A 15,973-nucleotide genomic window follows, 5' to 3' on the forward strand; every position below is an offset into this window, starting at 1 on the left:
GCTTTCTTAATATTTGCTAAAGTACCGGACTACAAAGGTGAAAAAATAGTCAATTCCATGAAAAACTTACACTTACTATTCCGTAATGCACTGAATGCTGATACCTTTTGGGGGTATGACTGTTTACTGAATGTTGTTAACGCGAGAAGCTTTGTGCACCGGGCTACCAGTAGTTGTCTAGTATGCTTATAATTATCCTATAATTCTTATTCCAAGTCCTTTGTTACGTTATTCTTTACCTCTGTTTATTGCCGCGGCTTAGCTGTATTTATTCAAAGCTTCCTTCATTTGTTTTCTAAACAATTATTCCATTAGCTTCAGTTAGTTTCTGAGACCAAAATCACACATGTTAGCTAATTGAATGCCTAATGTATTCAGCAAATAACATTATGTAAGAACCAAATTCGAGCTAAGACAATTACTAGGGTGAGTTAAAGTCCAAATTGGTTGGGCTATAGTTTGACTATAATGTATATGTATATAAATCTGTTTCATAAGTTTATTTGAGATGAAAATGTTTCGATAGTCGTGTAGCATCTAAGAGATGTGCTCATTTTTTTAATTTTTTGCTAGCAAACTGCTTGCCCCCGTTAGTTTCTTGAACACATGCATCCTCTTTTGATAAGCGATGATCCATTATTTGGAACAAGTAGTTAAAGTAGTTCTGCCCTTCTTTCAAACATCCTCATCCTTGAGTCAGATGGATTGCTATTCAATAGTTGTCGACTGATTTCTATCAAGTTTTTGAAGAATAATATCATAAGAAATACTCCTATTGAGTTTGAAATCATTGTTTACATTCTTGTGGAATCTGTTAATCTTTTAGTTTTACGGGGTCAGAACTTGTTTACATATTTGGCCACTAAATATTTCTTGATTCCATCTCAGGCATGTTGCAGAATTTGTTTGTGCATATGATTTTCTTCCTTACATGAGTAAAGTCTTGCCCTCATTAGTTGAATGTGCGCAGCTTGAACCCGATAGGTAAGTTTTTATCATTGAGATTTGGCCTTTTCCATTAACTGTAAAGTTCATTTGGATTTTTTTCGTCTTAATTTGGGGGGTTTCTATATTTTCTATAGAAGTATCGGTAAAATAACTGAATCAACAAAAGCCTAAGTGGCATGTTGGTAGAAAAGTTTTTATTGTTTTCCACTCTATCAAACTATTGCATCATTTTTTTATTTTGTTGCCAACATAGATGTTTTTTGGGTTGTAGATATCAATTTAGTTTTAGTATATATAAATATAGAAACTTACAAGGCTACCATGCATGGTATTTAACATTAGGTTTTAGTAAATTACATAGAAAATGCATTTCTAAAATTAAGATTGCGTAAGTTGTACCCTTGGTTTCAGCTCATTAAAGTATGTTTCATCAGCATTGTACATTTCTATATTCTACTCAGAAGCCCTTCCGAGCTCACCTTTTTAACATTCATATCATTTGTTTTGGCAATGTTGTTGCATACGTAGAGCCTCTTTGGATTGGCTTATAAGTTGCTTATAAGCTGTTTTCAGTTTTTTTAGTATTTGGCTGGCCAGCTTAAAATCATTTTATGCTTAAAATAAGGTCAAAAAAATAATTGGGTCCATTTGACTTAGCTTATCTAAAGCAGCTTATAAGCTGAAAACAGTTTATAAGCCAAAAAAAATAAGTTAGTCTACCCAACTTATTTTTTTTAGCTTATAAGCTTATAGGCATAAGCCATTTGCAGCTTATAGGCATAAGCCCATCCAAACAGGCTGTTAGCTTTAATCCATCTTTTAAAACTTTGCTACATGCTTCGTCAAGTTGTTCCGGTCTAAAGAACTTACCAAACTAGTGTTACAAAGCAACCATTATAAAACCTAAAAGTCCTCCATCAAGCCTCTTTTCAATATGTTATGTTAACGTGCCATTGAGAACTCTAATTTGCAATTAAGCCATTAATTCTGTTTTGGATACTATTATTTGATTGTTAAGAGTAAAACTATCTCACTTATGATGCAATTGGTACCCTTGAAGTCTATTCAGGCCTTAGACATATATCATCTTCTGCCCCTAATCATACTCTGAGGTTGAGATCTTTAGATGATATTTATGAACCAGCTGAGGTTGCACCTAATTTGGATGATGTCGTACCTAATACGTCGGCTCCACAACATGGTAGACGTTCTCGTGGGGGTCTTGGGAAGGGTAGAGGAAAGGCTAAGCATCGTTACAATTGAGTTTGTTGGTATGTTGTAGACTGTGAGATTAGTCAAATTGGTCCCTTAACAAACATAGCAAGAACATATTTTATCTGTCTAAGGTTTGAAAATTACATCTCAAAAATTAAGAAACAAACATAATTAAAATCTTAAACAAGGAATCACAACACACCCATTAACAAAAGGTAAAATCAACATTTTCATCAAGAGACGTGCATCTTTTATGTATATTAAAAAATAAACTTGCACAAGTAAAATAACATCTCCAATAAGAGAATTACGCCGCATAAGTAAATGTAGAATTAAATAAACTACAAGTTCTCAAAAATAAATCATAAATTAATGTTTTTTCTATGCAATGCTTGTGAAATTTCCACTACAATTTAAGTAATAAAGTAATTTAAAATGAATTTAACAATTATAGAATAATACAATTTTTTAAAATACACTTGCTCCGTCCATTTTTATTTGTCTACTATACTAAAAATATATGTCCACTATAACTTGTATGTTGTATAATTTTAAAAATCAAAATATAATTTACTATTTTATACCTATTTTACTTTTAATATTAAGTAAATCAATTCATTTCTCATTTTATTTATTGCTTATTAAGAGTGTCCCAAATTAAATATACAAGTAAATATGAACGGAAGGAGTAATAAACAAAAAAAATTATAAAAAAAAAAAAAAAATTGAATTTTGATCTCAATCCAAAATTTCCATTGAAACTCAAAATTTTCGATTTAAATACTCACAAATTTGAGATTAGTAAAACTGTTTAGTTTAAATTTTTTTGAAGATTCTATTTGTGTGTTCTAGCTAGAAATCACAGATAAAATAATAGAATAGAGAAAATACAATATAAAAAAAATTGGGAGAGCCGAAAAGTTAATTACGCTTTCTAGAAAATAAATAAAATAGCCCTAGGCACCAAAAATGTCTAGTGACATTTGATAAAAAAAGAAAATTAATGGTACAAAGGAACTAAAATGCGCAAAAAAAAAAAAGGAATAAAAAGTGTTTAAGATAGAAAAGTAGTTTCAAGTATCTTGGATCTATTATGCAAGGCAGCGGGGAGATTGACTGTTATATCCCGTATTTTTGAACGTCGGATTAATTGTAAGCTGAGGTGAGGCCCACACGTCAAGATGTTTTTTTTTGGGACATGTGACAAATTATATGAATCACATATGTGAAGTTAAACACAACTCAAGAAGGACCCTTGGGCCAAATCAAAGTGGAAGTCCTCCAAACGAATATTTTTAAGAAAATGTTTTCGGGTGACCTGACTTTGGGGGGCAAAAACGATATTATAAGTTTGGAATTTGGAAAAATACCAAGAAATAGAAGTTGTAGATAATTGAACTATCTTTCCAACCATAGGTCGTGGGTTCCCAGGTGACGTTGGTACAAGGAGATATGAACATTTTAAGGTCGAAAGGTCAGTGGGCTAGGCCCAACTCGGGATCAAGCGGGTTGGCCCAAAAAAATGAAGAGAAAAATCAGGCCCAAGTGAGGAGGTGGCTGGCCATGGTCCTTAATAAAGGACCCAAACCCATTTAAATTAGTCATGTGATAAATGTATAAAAGACCATTTAGTCAACATTTATCACTTAGAAGCTTCAAGACAAGTTGACAAAGGAGAAAACAAGAGAAAGAAGAGCAAAAATAAGAAGGCCATACGGCCATGACCATGGGATTTTAGCTCCTTGAAATATTGTTCCAAAAATTGTTTTCTTGTGGTATTCCTACTAATTCAAGGGTCCTTTACAACTTGGTGTAGTTGGTTTGGAAGAAAGCAGACTTGTTTCTTCAAGTTGACAACTTATTCAAGTGAAGAAGATTGGAGAAAAAGGTAAGAATCAATTCCTTTTTATTATGTTATGAAGGTTTGTTTGTGTTGTAGTATGTAGAAATGAGTAGAAATTATGGAAAATATGAAAGTTTGCAAAGTGGGTGTGTGGGAGTGCATGTGGCCGTGTGTGTATATATGTTGTATGCATATGGTGAGTTGAATTTTATGTTGTATTCTAGTTATGAGTATGGTGGAATTGATATTGGAAATGAAAGTTGAATGAAATTGGTTGAAGTTGGAAATATAGGTGTTGGCCGTGTGGTATATGAAAATTGAAATGGAAATGAATTAATGTTGTTTAATATGTTAGTTGTGTTGTTGTGACCTTTGCAATGTAAATGAAGGTGAAATGGTTTAAGTTGGTATTGAAATGAAATATAGAAGATTATGTCATTTTAGTATGATTTTATGATATTATGGAAATGAAGTTGTTAAGGTGAAAATGATGATGATTGTTGATGTAATTGGAAGATGGAAACATGTTATGAATAAGTATGTTAAAGATTAGAAGCTTTGGATGAATTATGGCTTTGGTGGAAAGTTTGTATATTTTGTATATCTTGTGAATATTTTGTGAAAATGATATGAAATGCTTCCGAATTGTGTTGTAATGATCTTGATTAGTAATGAATACGAGAATGTTGATATTGATTTGAAAATATGAAGTTGGAATGAAGGTTATGACATTATGTGGGAAAGATGACTAGTTATGTTATATTGTGTTATAGTGATTATTGTTGTTGTTGGTGTTGTTGTTGGGTTGTTGTTGATTGTTTTGGTCGAGTTGAATTCTCGGGGATGTTATATGTATAGAGGAAATGCTTCCCAAATTTATGTAGAAAAGTGTTGATTCAAGATTTAAGTCCTAAAGTCTTATGGCTAACATTTGGTAAATGTGACAATTTGTAGATTTTGGGCGAAACGGGAATTGAATTTGAAAAGGCGTAAAGAGCATATAAGGTATGTAAAGCTACCCCTATTCTTCTCTTGGCATGTCCTAGGTGTGCTAGGATCGGATTTGAGTCTCGAAAAATATTTTGTTCATCGGAATCCACGTTTGAAAATGTCTCATTTTCATTCAATAGAATTGAATTCCATATGTATGTTTTGTTGAAAGAATTATGTAAGCTTTCACGAATTGTCTAGAAAGTTATGAAATGTCCCTATGACCTCCGTAGGTGACTCCATAAGCTTAATATACGTAATTTGAGCCCACCGCTTCGATTGTCTCGAGGTGGGCCCACTACTCCCGATTTGCCTCTTAATATACTATTGTCTTGCTTTCGAGCAAAATAAAATGAAACGTTTTAACTATCCTTTTAACTACTATATAATAATTATTTTAAATATTTTCTTGAGCCTTATAAATTATTTTGGAACTTGGAAACGACCTCAGAAAGATTATGCCTCCGTAATTCATTATGATATCCGAAATACACTTACTATGATTCTGTCCGATTTCATTATTTCGATTTGTCATTCGATATTTCTTATTGAGTCTCTGGAAATATATGGTATTTTTATTGCATTTGGTTTCTCACTACTCCATTCGTGGATGCCTCAATGTTTCCCCCACTGAGCCCTGGTCAGGATATGTTATCACGCGTATTCCACTGCATTGTTCGCCGCGCCTCGATGTGAGGGGGCAAGTATACATGTACATGGGTTGTGGAGTATGCTGTGCCATGTACACATATTCTAATATATGATGATATGATATGATATGGCCATCTGATATGTTCGACATGTGCACATTCTGATATGATATGATATGTTACGGAGTTATTCCCTACTCTGGAGTTATACTGTGTTGTGGCGCCAGTGTCAGGGTGGCGACCATATTCTGTTCACCGAGTCCCTTGGCGGGGGCCGGATATGATATGACATATGTTTCTGCATACACTCTTTATGTTCTGGAAATATGCATCTAATAATCTGGATATTATACTCATTTTTCTGTACGTTCTGTTCCGGTCATGATTTTTTCCTTAATGGGACCAGATATGACATATGTTTTCTGCATGCACTATTTATGCTTTATGATCAGCATTTTGCTATTTTGGATATTCCGTTCATTTTCTGTACCTTCTACTTCGGTTATGACTTTGTTTACTACGTTCCGTGCTTTACATATTCAGCACATTTTCCGTACTGACCCCCTTTCTTCAGGGGCTGTGTTTCATGTCATGCAGGTACAGACGATCGATTTGCTGATCCGCCCGCTTAGGATCCTATTCTGCTGTCTTGTAGTGCTCCCTTGTCCGGAGCCTATATTTTGGGTACAGACTATTCTGTTGCACATATGTATGTTGTTCAAGGGTATGACGGGGACCTGTCCCGTCTTATGATTTGTTTGTTGTTCGTAGAGGTCTGTAAACATACATGTGGGTCGTGTATATGTTTTGGGGCTGCTATGTTTCATGATAGCCTTATCGGCTGCCACGCGCTATATCTGTTTTACTACGACAATTAGTAACGTCATTCGACTTCTGTATGTGTATATTCTGCCTACATACTAGTTTGGGTTATTGGGTACGTACGGGTGTCCAGCACGGACACTAATCGCAGCCTACGGGGTTGGGTCGTGACATTGACGATGATGTCACACATCGTATTGGGGTAGGGTGGATGAAATGGAGACTTGCTTCTGAAGTGCTATATGACAAGAAGGTGCCACCACAATTTAAGGGCAAGTTTTACAAAGTAATGGTTAGACCGATTATGTTGTATGGGGCGGAGTGTTGGCCAGTTAAAATTTCTCACGCTCAAAAGATGAAAGTTGCTAAGATGAGAATGTTGAGATGGATGTGTGGCCACACCAAGAGTGACAGGATTAGGAATGAGGATATTCAGAATAAGGTGGGAGTAGCCTCAGTGGAAGACAAGATGCGAAAAGAGAGATTGAGATGGTTTGAGCATATGAAGAGGACAAATACAAATGCCTCAATGTGGAGGTTGGCCATGGATGATTTCAGACGAGGTAGGAATAAGCCAAAGAAATATTGAGAAAAGATAATTAGACACAACATGACACAGTTACAGCTTACCAAGGACATAACCTTAGATAAGAGAGTTTGGAGAACCCATATTAAGGTAAAAAGCTAGTAAATAATCTCGTTATCCTGCCTTATTAATAGTCGCATTATCGTAATATAATTTCTTATGCTCTAATTTATGCTATTATTTGTTATTTCCTATGCTTTGATTATTCTATGTTATCTGTATCGCTTGAATTTCTTAGCCTTATCTGACCTCTTTTTATGTTTTTTTTTATTGAGCCGAGAGTCTTTCGGAAACAACCGTCCTACCTTGGTATGAGTAACATTTACGTACACTATACCCTCCCCCAGACCCCACGTGGTGAGATCTCACTGGGTTGTTATTGTTGTATAGATTCAAACTTATGTCTACCATCCATGACAACTTTATATAATTTGCGATTAGAGGTGGCAAGAGCAAATATTTAACCCAAGTTAATCAAATTGCAACACAGATATATAAAAAATTTATTAATCAACCCCACCCTAGGATAGATCCACCCCTGCCTTGACCTCTCACACTTTATAGTTTTGCAAGTGACCAAATCTTCTGCAAAAGAGCAGAAAATAATCTTTGACAACCAGATAGCGAAGCAAAATACACAACATCGTAATTGATACTACGTTTTTTCTCAAATGGAATTTAACATTTGTATTTAAAATAATAATGTAGTACCCCAACGTCCAAATACACCACAAATATTAGGCGCAAAGGATAGCGAGGGGAACATTTTCTTTTAGCTTCACTCGTAACAGTGTCACAACAAAGTGCGACCCAGAAAATAATTAGCAAAGCATAGTATAAAAAAATTATAAACATTAAAACACTAAATAAAATCTGGAAAATAGTGTGGAATTACAACTCAGTCCCTTAGATGTTCTATAAATTGCGATCATCTTCGCAAATCATTACAGGTCTGTAACTGTAAAATTTGCTCATCACTGTTGTTCCACACTAATTAAATAAAAGGATAACATCAATTTTGATCCTTTTGTCATTTATGACTCAACACATTTAAAATGTATGATTTTAGTCCATTCTATGTAGGGAAAATGTTAGTATATTCAACAAATATAGAGTAATAATACAAGTATAACATAAAACGTATAATTCTATTTTGAAATTTGTGATTAATCACAAGCAAGGGAATTAACAGTGTACATTTCAAATAGTTGAAGGTTAAAAGGACTAAAATTCTACTACCCTCTCCATTATATTAATATACCAAATGCCCTTTAATTTGATGGTCTTAAAAATGTCACATGAAAAGTTATAATTAAAGAGTCTTCAAACAAAAAAAGATGAATTATTTCTTAAACGGACAAAAAATTAAAGTAAGATAAATAAATTGAAAAGGATGGAATAATAACTACTTGACCCAAAAAAAAAAAAGATATATTGTAACACATAGATGAACAACTCAGTCCCTTAGATGTTCAATTTGTTGCGATCATTTTCGCAAATCATTACAGGTCTGTAACTGTAAAAAAATTACTCATCATTGTTGTTCACCAAAAAAAACAAAAAAAAATTGAAAAAAATAAAAATGGAGAATAAAAAAAAGTTGTAGCTGCCCCTCAGTATTCTCCAAATTAAATTGAATTTATGAAGGAGAAATGTTAAAAAAGGGACAACACACTTATTATTGCTTCAAGGGAACGAGTTGGTCAAAAATGAATTATATGTCTTGCCAACCAGATTAAAGAAGCCTAACTAATACACATACACATAAAATTTAGTTAAAACAACAACAACATACTCATGTGGTCCCACGCATATGATCTGGGGAGGGTAGAGTATACAGTTTTCGATAGACTCTCGGCTCAAGATAAAACAATATCAAAACTGGTAAAAAAGGAACAATAATTAAAACAAAATAGTCAAGCAAAGGATAAAAATTAGTTAAAGCAACAAATAAAAAGAGGATATCACCATTGTTGAAACACTAGGCTGATAAGGCAGAGGAGAGAAAATTGCTATGTAAATGCAGCTTAGTGGTCCTATTTATATAGTGGAGTGAGGCTGCTGTATGAAGATAGGTAGGGTTTTGGTGAGAGAGCATATTTTGGGCTTTTAACATGGGCCTTGAAGTAATGACCCAATATGTATGAAGCCCATTTATTTCCAAGCCCGTTGGGTTGTCTCTAAATAATTGAAACGGGTCATTTGCACTTTTGTCCCTACTTATATGATGGAGTCCGTTTGGATTGGCTTGTAAGTTACTGAAGACAGCTTATAATTTATTTTCAGATTTTTTGAGTGGTTGGCTGGCCAGCTTAAAGTCATGTTGTGCTTAAAATAAGTCCAAAAAAATAATTGAGCTCGTTTGACTTAGCCTATCTAAAGCAATTTATAAGCTGTTTTTTTTAAGCTCATTCAAACAAGCTCATGACCTTTCCTTAATTTTTGTCCTTCAAAATAATTTTTTTTTTCACGACGCATAAGTTTAAATTTTCGAATCATAATATTAAACAAGTTATGTCGGGGCTTATAAAGAATTTATATCCCACTAGACATAAGCTCAACTTTAAAAAAGCAAAAATTAAAGGCTAGCCCATTTGAATGGAAACCGTGCAATTTCTTCGATTGAGACAGATTGGGGAAGTTTCAAAACTGGGCCGATAAAAGACATATTACCCCCTCCGTCCTAATTTATGTTACACTATTTAGAGTTAAATGGTTTAGGCTGGTCCATGTACACAACAACAACAATAACATACCCAGGAAAATACCACATAGTGAGATCTAGAGAGGGTAGAATATACACAAATCTAATCTTATCTTTGCTATAAACATTTTTTGGTGTATATAAACATTTTAAGGTGATTACTATTATTCGATAATTTGTTCTTCTGCTGGTGGGATTATACTGGACTTGTTGTTGTTGTTGTTGTTCTGCTATATATAAATGGTATTGATTGACACACACACATTCAATACACATAAGCTAAATTGGTATATATAAACATAGAGCCCGTTTGGATTGACTTATAAGTTGCTTATAAGCTGTTTTCAGCTTTTTTGAGTGTTTGGCTGACCAGTTTAAAGTCATTTGTGCTTAAAATAAGCTCAAAAAAATAATTGGGTCCATTTGACTTTGCTTATCTAAAGGAGCTTATAAGCTGAAAACAACTTATAAGCCAAAAAAAATAAATTAGACTACTCCAACTTATTTTTTTTAGTTTATAAGCTGCAAAGCGTATAGGCATAAGCTCATCCAAACAGGCCATAGTCACGACGATAAGATCGCTTGTACAAATTAAAAAACACAAATAAAAGTACATACATTCATTAGTAACTAAATTACCACCACTTGCATAGACGATCAACCACTTGATTTCCATCCTGATAAGTATGCTCCAGCGCTGGATTCCCAAATAGACGACGCTTGCAGTCCTCAACAATATGACAGCACTGCTGGTTACAACGTCCTCCCCGTTACAATATTAAGTCCAATATATAATTTTTTACTAAAGTAGATTGTAAAGCTGAAGTTTACTTCAGTAACGATATTAGGTGAGATATCCCATCACTAACTTTGAGGTTAATTTTGTGTTATGTTTGGTAGAAGATATAAATTTATCTGGAATAAATTTATACTTTTTAACAAATAAGGTATAAAATGAAGCTAACCTCAAGGATATGATATCTCACATTTTCCCATTAATCTTGAAATTATTTTATGCCATTTTCTAGATGGGATAAATTAGTTTTGGTTTCACATTACGTTAAAACTTATAACTTGGTAACTGAATACATGAATTTTGTTCATAATAAGCCTGTCTTGGCTCAAAAATGTCAAAATCAAAATTCAAAACATCTAAACTGATTAATCCGAGTCAAAATCGAAAATTCAAAACATCTAAACTGATTAATCCGAAACCGAATAGAAAAAATCCAATCCGATCCAAACTTATTTGGATTGGAATTAAATTGTAATTTCTTCAATCCAAAAATCAAAAGTCCAAATCAAAATTCTCAAATCCAATCCCATGATCCGAACGACCACCCCTATCCACAAGCATAACATAGCCGATAGTTTGAATGTAAAATTTAAAAGCTAAAGAAATGTTTTAAGAAAGACTTTGGAAGAAGCCAGTAAAGATGAAATCAAGATAGTACGAATTGCCTAGAAGGGGACAGTACTGAAGAGACATGACATCAGTAGCCTGCAGTAAGCTGAATTGACATTTGTAGCCTGTTGTCAAAGGGTAATTGCCGTTAGGACATGGTTTGAAATCCCAAATCATTCATTTTTAGATAATTTAGGATTTCATCTCATGATATGAAATCATGAGATGAAATTGCATGTCCAAACGCTGATTTAATCTCATGGTTTCAAACCATAATTTCAAATCGCATGTTCAAACGCCTACTAAATGATTACCAGCTTGACTCCTTTGGGAACCTTTGGTTGAAGCTGCAGCATAGCTAGATCTCTTGCTCTTTGAGTCTCTTCACAAATTTCTCTTATATCTTTGAACTTCTCGCAAGGATCAACAATGAATTTCTCAAGCGTTAAAGTATTTTCAAAAACATAAGTTGCAAGTTCCACATCATTTATATCTCCTAAATAACCTCTATATCGAACTTCTGTGAGATGTTGAAGTGGGAATTTCAGTCTTCCTACAAATGCTTCCTTCTCGGACATGCTTAAAATCCCTATGAAGCTGAAAATAAAGGAGAGAACCATAATTGCATTTCAAACATAACTTGTTACTTTGGCCCTCTAGATCTTGCAAAAGCTTGAACCGAAAAAGGCCTTTCAAATTTTGAATCTCAAATCAAGTGCATAACAACATTCAAAATGAAGACAATTTAGTCTCAGGAGGAACAATTTCATAAAACAAATAATTTTCTTCGGAGCTAACATGCTCAGCCAAATCCAAAAAACTTTCTATACAGCAATAGATTTTTGAGGTTTGTAAGGTATTAAAACTCTTTGAACATTTTGATAAGTTCTAAGGTTAACTTCTTTGACTTTCTGAATAACATGAGAAAATTTCAGCATAAATTTCAATTGCCTAATCTATCTATATAAAATAGGAGAGGCAAAACGCTATTAAAATGCCAAATATAAGCACAAGCCCAAACTGTCCAGGAAGGTTTTAATAAGTCAAAGAAGTGAGGATGGCGGACAGTAAGGAATGTGGCTCTACATCTATGTTTTGTTTCTGTTATTATATCTATATAGTATCTTTGATATGCCCCCTTTTTGGTTCATGTACTTTATAAAAAACAATGATTTGCATACATGATGTTGAATAGATGCTTTGCAGTTTTGAAAAAAAAAAAACGTAAAAGATATGTTCTTTATAATATGAAGGGAAAAGATAAAACAACTCATGAGAGATGTGCATCAATTTATACATTTGTTTATCTTGTCGCGGAGTGCCCTGGAGCAGCTCTAAAGTGGGTTAATCGGTATAAATTTTTCTTAATTGCTTGGGGTCACCATTTTGATAAATTACTTCTTATGCCAACTAGGTACTGTGATGCATTTCTTCCTTTACTGTTGGATGCAAGCAATGACGAATACCCACAAGTTAGAGAGGTTTGGGTATCTTAGTGGTTGCTGACAGGTTTTTTATTCAAGTTTTCCGTGATATGATTTACCTAAACACCATTATGTTGTGTTCAGTGTGCTCTTCATGGACATGGGCTTTATGCGCAATATGGTGGTTCTGTCTTCAAACCTTTTATTAGAGGTATGATACTGTTGAATATGTATTGAGATCATTCTCATCACGGGGGACTGGATGAAAAGTGATATATTTTTGTGTTTACTAAATACATATTCAGAGGCTCTTTCAAGGATTAATGTAGTGATAATGCATTTTCGGGCTTGTGAACCTGAGAATAAACGTGCATATGATAATGCGGTTTCTGCACTTGGTAAGATATGTCAGTTTCATCGGGAAAGTATTGACTCAGCCCAGGTTCGTCCTTCTCAAAATCCCTAACAATTAGTCGTTTATTCATTCTCATACCTTCAGGTCCTACATGTTTGGGTTGGAATTCTGAAATTTAAGGTGTAAATTCAGGGTTTTCCTGATTTGCATGTATCAATTAGTTTGGAACCTGCAATTGGATTTTATTCATCCTAATATTAGTCTCATAGCCACTGCATCAATCCTATAAATTAACAGTTGCATTAGAATAGTAACATAGTTGTGTGATGACTGTCTTAATCATACATATAGAGGATTTGAGTCCGGAGCCAAAATGACATATTTTTACAGCAATTAGACCAAAATAGGTTGTCTTTTTTTTTTTATACCCAAATGGGTATTTCGTTGATCATTCAACGAAATACCCCAGTTACTGTTCATAGCAGCAACTCTTTTTTTTTTTTTTTTTTTTTTGGCTATTTCGTGGATTGTTCCACGAAATAACTTTTTTTTTTAAATTTTTTTTGCATTTCGTGGATTGTTCCACGAAATAGCTTCTTTTTTTTTTTTAAATTTTTTTTTGCATTTCGTGGAACAATCCACGAAATAGCTTTTTTTTTTTTTTTTTTTTTTAATTTCGTGAAAAAAATGATTTTTTTTTACATATCATGACACAATCCACGAAATAGATGTTTTTTTTATTTTATTTCAATTATAATTTTTTTTTTGTTTTTGCATTTCGTGTATTAAAAAACGAAATAGGATAAATTTTTTTCTAATTTCGTTCGTATAAAAAGGAAATTGGAATATATATATATATATATATATATATATATTATTTCGTGTATTAATGAAGGAAATTGATTTATTTTTTTATTTTTTTTGCATTTCGTAATCTAATGAACGAAATAGGTTTTTTTTTTTTTGTATTTAGTGAATAAAAAAACGAAATAGGAAATTATATACATATATATATATATTTTGCATTTCGTGTATTAAAAAACGAAATAGGAAAATAAAAAATAGGAATATATATATATATATATATATATATATATATATATATATATATATATATATATATATATATATATATATATATATATATATATATATATATATTGCATTTCGTGTATTAAAAAACGAAATAGGAAAATAAAAAATAGGAATATATATATATATATATATATTTTGCATTTCATTCATGTACCAATGAAATAGGATGAATATATATATATTTTTGTGTTTCATTTATAAAAACATTTATATATTCACGAAATAAAAAAAATCTTATTTCGTTTTTTAATAAACGAAAAAAAAAATAGTTGTAAAGTCAAGACATAACTTTATTTTAAATATAAATATAATTCTAAAAAATATAGGGAGAAAAACTAGTTGTAAAGTCGTCAAACTTTAGATGGTCATAACTTTGCGCTCGGACGTCCGATTTACGCGATTTTTTTTTTGATTTTGGGTATTTTTCCGAGATCTATGCACACAAACGGCCGCAAGGCGGTTTGGCCGAGCCGATTTTTAAAAAAACGCCTTTTATCACATTCAATTTCAATTTTTCCCCAAACTGGCATGAATATTTCAGTTTTATTTACTTATAAGATGATGATACGCAATAGATTTCAACGTAAAAATCCAGGGATAATGTATCTGTGAATGTCAATTTCACTTCTGCGGTTTCAATTTTTGAAAATAAAGCTGACTAATTTTCTCGATATATAAAGTTGACTAAAATAACCTTACAGTTAAACACTAAGTTTTTTGAAAAATATATTTTAAAAAAATTAAAAAATGGCTTTTAATCAATTTGGAATATATATATATATATATAAGATCAATTTCAAAAATATATAAAAAAACTGTTTTTTTTTTATATTTCGTGGATTGTTCCACGAAATGCAAAATAAAAAATAAAAAATAAACAGTTTTAAATTAAAAAATAAAACAGTTTCGTTAATATAAATAAAACTGTTTTTTTTTTTTTTGCATTTCGTGGAACAATCCACGAAATATGTTTTTTTTTTATTTTTTATTTTGCATTTCGTGGAACAATCCACGAAATATTTCATTGGTACATGAATGAAATATATATATATATATATATTCCTATTTCATTTTTATATAAACGAAATGAAAATAAAATTATTTTCCTATTTCGTTTTTTAATACACGAAATGCAAAATATATATATATATGTATATAATTTCCTATTTCGTTTTTTTATTCACTAAATACAAAAAACAAAAACCTATTTCGTTCATTAGATTACGAAATGCAAAAAAAATAAAAAAACAAATCAATTTCCTTCATTAATACACGAAATAATATATATATATTCCAATTTCCTTTTTATACGAACGAAATTAGAAAAAAAATTATCCTATTTCGTTTTTTAATACACGAAATGCAAAAACAAAAAAAAAAATTATAATTTCCTATTTCTTTTTTTATTCACGAAATAAAATAAAAAAAACATCTATTTCGTGGATTGTGTCATGATATGTAAAAAAAAAATCATTTTTTTCACGAAATTAAAAAAAAAAAAAAGAAAAAAAAAAGCTATTTCGTGGATTGTTCCACGAAATGCAAAAAAAAAATTAAAAAAAAGCTATTTCGTGGAACAATCCACGAAATAGCAAAAAAAAAAAAAAAAAAAAAAAAAAAAGTTGCTGCTATGAACAGTAACTGGGGTATTTCGTTGAATGATCAACGAAATACCCATTTGGGTATAAAAAAAAAAAGACAGCCTATTTTGGTCTAATTGCTGTAAAAATATGTCATTTTGGCTCCGGACTCTGGAGGATTTAGAAGAGTTACTCGTAATTCCTGTCGTAGTGATTTACTTATATCAGTCTTTACATGATAAGTGTGTGTTTTAACTTGACAAGATTATTGTTGTACTATGCAACTTAATTTGATTAATTTAATAAGTGATAAACATGCTTGTGATTTCTTAAATTCTAAAAAAATTAATTCGCAA

The 15,973-nt window shown here is 32.0% G+C and overlaps 3 non-coding genes across 3 annotated transcripts; all 3 read right to left on the minus strand.

Annotated features, from left to right (window-relative positions):
* Nucleotides 1–7,754: 7,754 nt before the first annotated feature.
* LOC132629673 (small nucleolar RNA snoR136) lies at nt 7,755–7,887 on the minus strand. The gene has a single exon (XR_009578431.1). It is a non-coding gene; the product is annotated as a small nucleolar RNA snoR136 (small nucleolar RNA).
* A 59-nt stretch (nt 7,888–7,946) lies between these two features.
* LOC132629512 (small nucleolar RNA SNORD25) lies at nt 7,947–8,039 on the minus strand. The gene has a single exon (XR_009578284.1). It is a non-coding gene; the product is annotated as a small nucleolar RNA SNORD25 (small nucleolar RNA).
* Nucleotides 8,040–8,504: 465 nt separating this feature from the next.
* LOC132629513 (small nucleolar RNA SNORD25) lies at nt 8,505–8,599 on the minus strand. Its single transcript, XR_009578285.1, has one exon. It is a non-coding gene; the product is annotated as a small nucleolar RNA SNORD25 (small nucleolar RNA).
* Between the last annotated feature and the right edge of the window lie 7,374 nt (nt 8,600–15,973).

This window comes from Lycium barbarum, chromosome 2 (assembly GCF_019175385.1).
Source record: "Lycium barbarum isolate Lr01 chromosome 2, ASM1917538v2, whole genome shotgun sequence".
NCBI lineage: Eukaryota > Viridiplantae > Streptophyta > Magnoliopsida > Solanales > Solanaceae > Lycium > Lycium barbarum.